Below are 6,587 nucleotides of genomic sequence, written 5' to 3'. Positions count from 1 at the left end.
ATTTCCTAGCAGCGAAATTTCGTCTCAAACGTTGTTTTTGTGCCTACAATTTTTCAGTGAGTTGAAAAGCAGTTAACTTTGAAAGGTGAAAAAAGGTGGCAGCTGCTGTTTCGATGAGAAAGTATTTGCCACCAATTCGATCATTTGCGACATCGAAGGTACTGCATCTTCCGTCAGCTTCATAACGGATGTTCTGTATCCTGTGATGAAAATTTACTATGTGGCTGTCCAGAAGCACGATCTGCTGAACCACGAGAGAACGTACACCGGAAAGTGTCCGTTCCTATGCAACGTTTGTGGTAAAGGATTTAAGTACGAACCAAGTTTCAAAATGCATCTCAAAATCCACGAAGGCGTTTGAACACACGTTTGTCCTGCATATGGCCAAACAAAAACATTCGCACTTTTCAGTGTCAACAATGTGGCAAAAGTTTTATTCGGCGTACCTCGTTGCTGGCACTGAAAGGGCATGCCGTTGGCCGGTTGCATCGATGTGAGCCTTGCAACACAACCCTCAGTTCATCCCAGCAACTCACGGATGACAATTTAAAATTACATCATAGCTAACGGTTCATGGACTAGGAAGAATTTGGCGATGCATGGAAGATGGAACCAGAACAACCGTCACAGGTTAATGATGTTAAGGAGAAGAACTCTACATCATTGTACAAATTGATGCCGTACAGATGTAAATTGTGTAGTAAATCTTTCCGATTACCTTCTTCGCTAACAACGCATATGATAATACACTATGAAGAACGAAAGCACGTTTGTGAAGAGGGCTGAACACTAGGGTGAACATCTGCGAGTCCATATAAATAAGATTCACTTGAAACACAAACCAAATAGCTGTAATGTTAGTATAGAACCAAATAAATTGCATTGATTATTGTCTAAATTGAATGCTTCGGTACAGGTTTGCCATAAATCTTTTGCAAGACCTGGTGGCAGAAATGTCCATATGTGACGACACACGAATGATAAACCCCATTTACTTACTGCGGCAAGGCTTTTAGGAAGGCAAAGCCCTTATAGAGCTCATGTTCGATTGCACACTGGAGAGAAATCGTTCTTGTGCGTTGTCTATGGCATGACTTTTATTTCTTATACTGCACTTGTCTGTATTTTTTGCAGTCTTTGCACTGTACATTTTAAAATTGCACAGGTCACACCCAAAAGCATCAGGAAGAAGGGCAGGGAAACTGTCGTTCGTTGATGATAAAAACGAGTGCCACTGAATCGGTGCTTGCTGCCTCTAGTACCTTGATGCATGAAATGGGAAGTAAATAAGTATTCGGTGACTAATCGAGTGATAATGGCGGGTTAAGTGACTCATTAGCGGTTCTTTTTAAGGAAATTCTGGACAAAAATACTTAATGAACTTTTTTTTCTTGTGCGCATGGTAATATCAAACAATTTTCCTCGCAGTTAAAAATCAAAGCGAGGAAACAACGCAATCAGCGTCAGATACAAAGACCTTCTTTACTTCAAACTTTGAAATAACAATAATCGAATTTGACATGAAAAATAAATTTTATTAACGTTCGTTTCTACGTGCCTTTACCGCGAAAATAATTATATTCTAAAACTATTATTTAATTAATATTGGTATATTGGATTACTTTTTTATGTTTAAATTGTTTAATCTAAATAACCATGTATGCAGTTCATTCAATAACATTATCACAGCTAGGGCACAATATCTTGGATAGCATCAACGTCTGTTTGCCCTCAAGATAAAGTTTTATTTTGTATTACGATGGAATCGGCACGGGATTCTCGGCTAGCTAATATCGTTTGCGGATAGATTTTTTTTTCCAAAAAATCCTCTTCAAAATGATTTACGTGCAGGATTAATAACGCAACAAAACATATCGGCCGTTCTGTGTACTCAATGGTAGCTTTTGGAATAATCCGCAATCTTCCTCGCTGGCTATAAGATTCTGTTGCTTAGACACCGGCAAAGATTCAACTGATGTTAAGATTTCAGGTGGAGACAGTTTTTGCTCGATGGGTTTTAACGAAATTCATTGTTTTGCAAATGTCGTCTGGATAGGTTTTAGCGGTAATCACATATTGATGGTCCGGTCCATAGAATACCGCATACGTTCAAACCTTGACATTCGTAGCGGTTGCATGCTAAATAATCATGTCATAAATTTCTTAACTGTACCTGCGGTTCGGACAAATTGCTCAAATGCATTCGAGACTCGCCAGCATCCCTGCATTTCAGAATGCGCAGCACCTTCGTTTTCTCGTTACCTTCGTCATAAAACCATATTCCGTTAAAGTTGCATATGAAATGATCCAAATAAACTGGAAGGAGACAGAAATATCCGTGCCCGTCCCTGCGTTTCTACAAGCCAGGTCCACAAGTTTAAGGTTGTAACCAGATTGCTGGAAATAAAAACACTAACGGATTAGTCAGATCATTTCCGGAAAGATTTCCTATTTTTAGTGGCTTACGGTATGTTTTGTTGTCAAATTGTTTTTTTCGCCCGCGTAACCAGGGGTTGCCACAGGTTGTTTGAAAAAATAACAACGGACTATTCAGTGTTGCTAGTTTCATGCATTTCCTATCCAAATGTCACATTTGACATTACCATTATATATATATATATATTACTATTGAATATTACCTCGCAACTTCATTGCAGTTTCAGCATCCACCTCTTCCGAAATCTTCTGCATGCTGGTTGTTCAAATCCACTCTTTCAATTAAAATGTATTTTACACACTACAACTCTAGCTTCAACTATTATAAATATTTGAACAAATTTTTATTTGTGAAAAAGTGATGAGCGATAACTAAATCCGCTCGGACGTGCCTGGCAGGATTCCCCCCAGATAGCAGGCAGCGAAATAAAAACTCTGACAGAATTTCTGGGGGTCTGGCTGGCAGAGCGCTGCCCAGCCGGCCGGCTCAAATGCAACAACCGTTTCTGGCAGAATTTTTCGCCTTACGGTTATTAACGGTTTTTTCTGCCGGATTTCTGCCAGGCTCGCACCGGCAGGACCGGTTTTGTACCGCTTCAGGTTTTGCTTGTATTTTTTCTTAATTTTTTTTTAATTTTATGTAAATTTATAATAAAAACATGTCTGGAGACATGAAATCCATATTACTTACCTGATTTGAAACCAAAATCTTTGTTTCTTCCTATTTTTTCATCTGTCAAAACCATCCTTCTTGGAAAAATATCAATATGGCGAAAATGAAACAACGATAAACAAAACAGAACCGGTGAGGCGAATCTGCCTGCCATAACTGGAAGGAGTATGGCTGAATTCTGATGGCAGCGCCATTTTGATAATTTTGACAGCTGCCGGAATCCTGACGGATTTTTGCTGGCTGCCCGTTTTTCTTCCAAGCGGGAACGAGCGTGTACCTACTAATGGAAAATGGCGGATGACGCTTGGAATTTTTAACTTGGCGAGAAACGGCTTTTCCGTTTGGTAACTCCAAAACGGTTTCTTGTGTAATACCCAAAAATAGAGTCAGAGTTACTCAGAGATATTATACATGACAACTCAATTTTTGACGTTTACGAACATCATTCAAAACTGAGTTAAAAGTACTCAGAATCTGAGTAACTTTTTACGAGCGTGCAGTTACCTGAGTCACTGAGGGGTAGTCGGATGTTCGATACAGTTTTGGAATGCCAGTGTCTAGTCGTGTCGTTGGTTATGTTCTCAATAGATGTATTTTCATTTCTACTGTTCTGTTTACATATCTATGGTTTTATATATTTTGTAGGCCGCTGACAATAAAATTGTAATTTTGTAATATTTAAACTAGTTTCTCGCTGGATTTAATAAAAAAAATTGCCATTCCTTTGTTAGTTTTATCACAGATAACAGACATTTAGGCTAGAACAAAAAATTTTCAAAAACCTGTGTAAACTTTCAAATTGATAAACGTTGGAAATCCGTGTTTCACTATTGCCATCTGCGCAACTGTTTGCTATACGTGTTTGACAGCTGCACTCTAACTACATTGTATCGATCACTGCGCCATCTACAAAAGTTTACCAAACGTGTTTCAGATGTCTGATTTATTCGGAATCTCAGTAGCGGGTATTTACACACGATTCAAATCGAGCCTAAACGTCTGTTATCTGTGGTTTTATCAAAATTAATTCATCTTTGAATTTAAAAAAAAATGGTGGTTAAATTTTGGTGGTTTAATTCACAAGCTTACATATCTGAAATACAGGTGGCGCTGTTTTAGTTTAGCTATTTTTCACCGGATGTCGCTACTAGTATCTAAAATACAAAGAGAATAGGGAAAGAGACGAATAGTGTGAAGCCAAAAATACCTTATGGAGCGGACCAATCGTGCAATGTAAATAAACATTACTCATGCCTGAGTTGGAGGAGATAAGTATTGTACTTCTATCAAAAAAGAAATTTGAATTTTCGTCAGAATTTAGCTCAATCGTGATTGTAAGGTGCATTCTAGAGTATATGTATGAGTAAAAATAAGCTTTAGAATTATTTCATCTCTTTGTATCGAAATGCACATCGTTTGATAAACAAATCCATCGATCGACATACGGTTTGTTTTCAAAATATAATAGGAGTCATTTAAAGTGCTGCCTGTAGAAGGGGTTGCCAAAATTCTAGTGTTGAAATCATCATATTGAGAGTGTTGCCGTTTTGACTGATTTTCACTCTTCGTCTCTTTCACTATTCTCTTTGCTTTGGCGGATGGATTTTTTGGTGGTTAGTTTCACCCAAGTCAACCCTGCCCCAGAGATGCCAGATTTGCAGACAAGTCTGCAAATTCGCAGACTTTTAATTTAAGCTGCAGATTTTTTCGATGACGCAGATATTTGCAGATTTTTTAGTTTGGTTGCAGATATTTACAGATTCTTTGAATATAAAGGCTTTTGGTTACACTCCCGGATAGAATTTTACAATAGCATTTACCCTACAATTATAAAATAATAAATTTTATAGTTATTACTGTTTCAACATTGTTCGATGCCAAGTTCTCATAGTAGATTTACAATAAAATTTCATGTAACAATAAATTTCACTGTTCAGCAAAAAACTGATAGTGCATTCACATTAAATTTTACTGTTTTCGAAAAAAAAATGTATGGAGAAAAACTGATTTTTTTAATGTTAAGATACATAACCACCCCCCTTTTTCACTGTAAAAGTCTATTTTACATTGAAAGTTACTATTCGTGATCTAACGCTAAATGTCGACCACCAGAGAGCATGGAAGTGCAATGATGATGTTTTTATTTTCGTCTGTCAAAACACATTGGAAAGTAAATTCTGATTTTTTTAAATTTAATCAATATTATAATTAAATGTTATTCCTTCTAATGAAAAGTAATATTGATGAAGAAAATATGTTTCCTATCTCTGAAAAATATCCAGATGGTAAATTTCTTGTTACTTCACTCACATTTGTTCTTCCGGTTTCAATTTATACTAAAATGAAATTCAGAGATTGAAATTTCGATAGAAAACACGATGGTGGGCAAAAATTACTGGATTAAAGAGTGTAGTTGTTGGTAGTCGAGGTTATCCACTGATAAGTCCAATTTCTAGATAAAAATTTGCCGTATCTAAAACAACCAACCTAACCTCAACAATACAAAAATAATTCCGGATCTCAATAATTCGTAATAAAATATTGAGTTCAATTGAATGTTTTGGTGTCAAATGAAAGAACGAGTGTTTTCTTATCACCTGTAATCAAGCTTTTTGTGAAACTATGTGATATTTATTTTAAAACAATTAAAATAGAACAACCATCCTATACTATCAATGCAAGAAAATGTTTTCATCATTTGACTGGTAACAAAAATGAAATCCAGTTGGCGCATCGAGCGAAAAAGTTTCACGTTTGAGAGCCAATAAAAACGTTAAAGTCAGCCCCAGAGATGCCAGATTTGCAGACAAGTCTGCAAATTCGCAGACTTTTAATTTAAGCTGCACATTTTTTGGATGACGCAGATATTTGCAGATTTTCTAGTTTGGTTGCAGATATTTGCAGATTTTTATGTTTTGTTGCAGATATTTGCAGATTTTTGAATATAAAGGCTTTTGGTTACACTAGCTTTCCTGACATTTTTTGTACTTCCCAGACTTTTAAAATTATTATTGCAGACATTTGAAAAAAGTACCTGGCATCTCTGGTGAGCCCCCTGTCAAGGACGACGTCTCTGTACAGCCAGCATCACTGCCATGAAAATCAAAACATTAATTTTGAATCGAATGATTACAAACTGTAATTAGTTACTAAATGTTGATTTTTTGAATAATATGGTATTAAATCATCCCATATGATACAAAACTTTGTGTGGAATGCTTGAATATCATGTATAGTGCTGAACATAATTAATTGTTTGGGGCTTTATAGCTATAATGCCCCATATATGTTGGTCGATGTCAAACTCCATATGATGGTATAGGGTTGCCAGGAGGCTGGTTAAAGTTTATTGTTTTTGTATTGTAGCATAACACTAAAACTTACTGTAAATTGTTGTAAAAATACTGTACTGTCACAGTGAAAATCAAGGTTTTGTTACTGTACATTTCTATTCGGGCTAGCTTTCCTGACATTTTTT

Source organism: Topomyia yanbarensis, chromosome 2 (assembly GCF_030247195.1).
Source record: "Topomyia yanbarensis strain Yona2022 chromosome 2, ASM3024719v1, whole genome shotgun sequence".
NCBI classification, from domain to species: Eukaryota; Metazoa; Arthropoda; class Insecta; order Diptera; family Culicidae; genus Topomyia; species Topomyia yanbarensis.
This window is presented reverse-complemented; position numbering follows the sequence as displayed.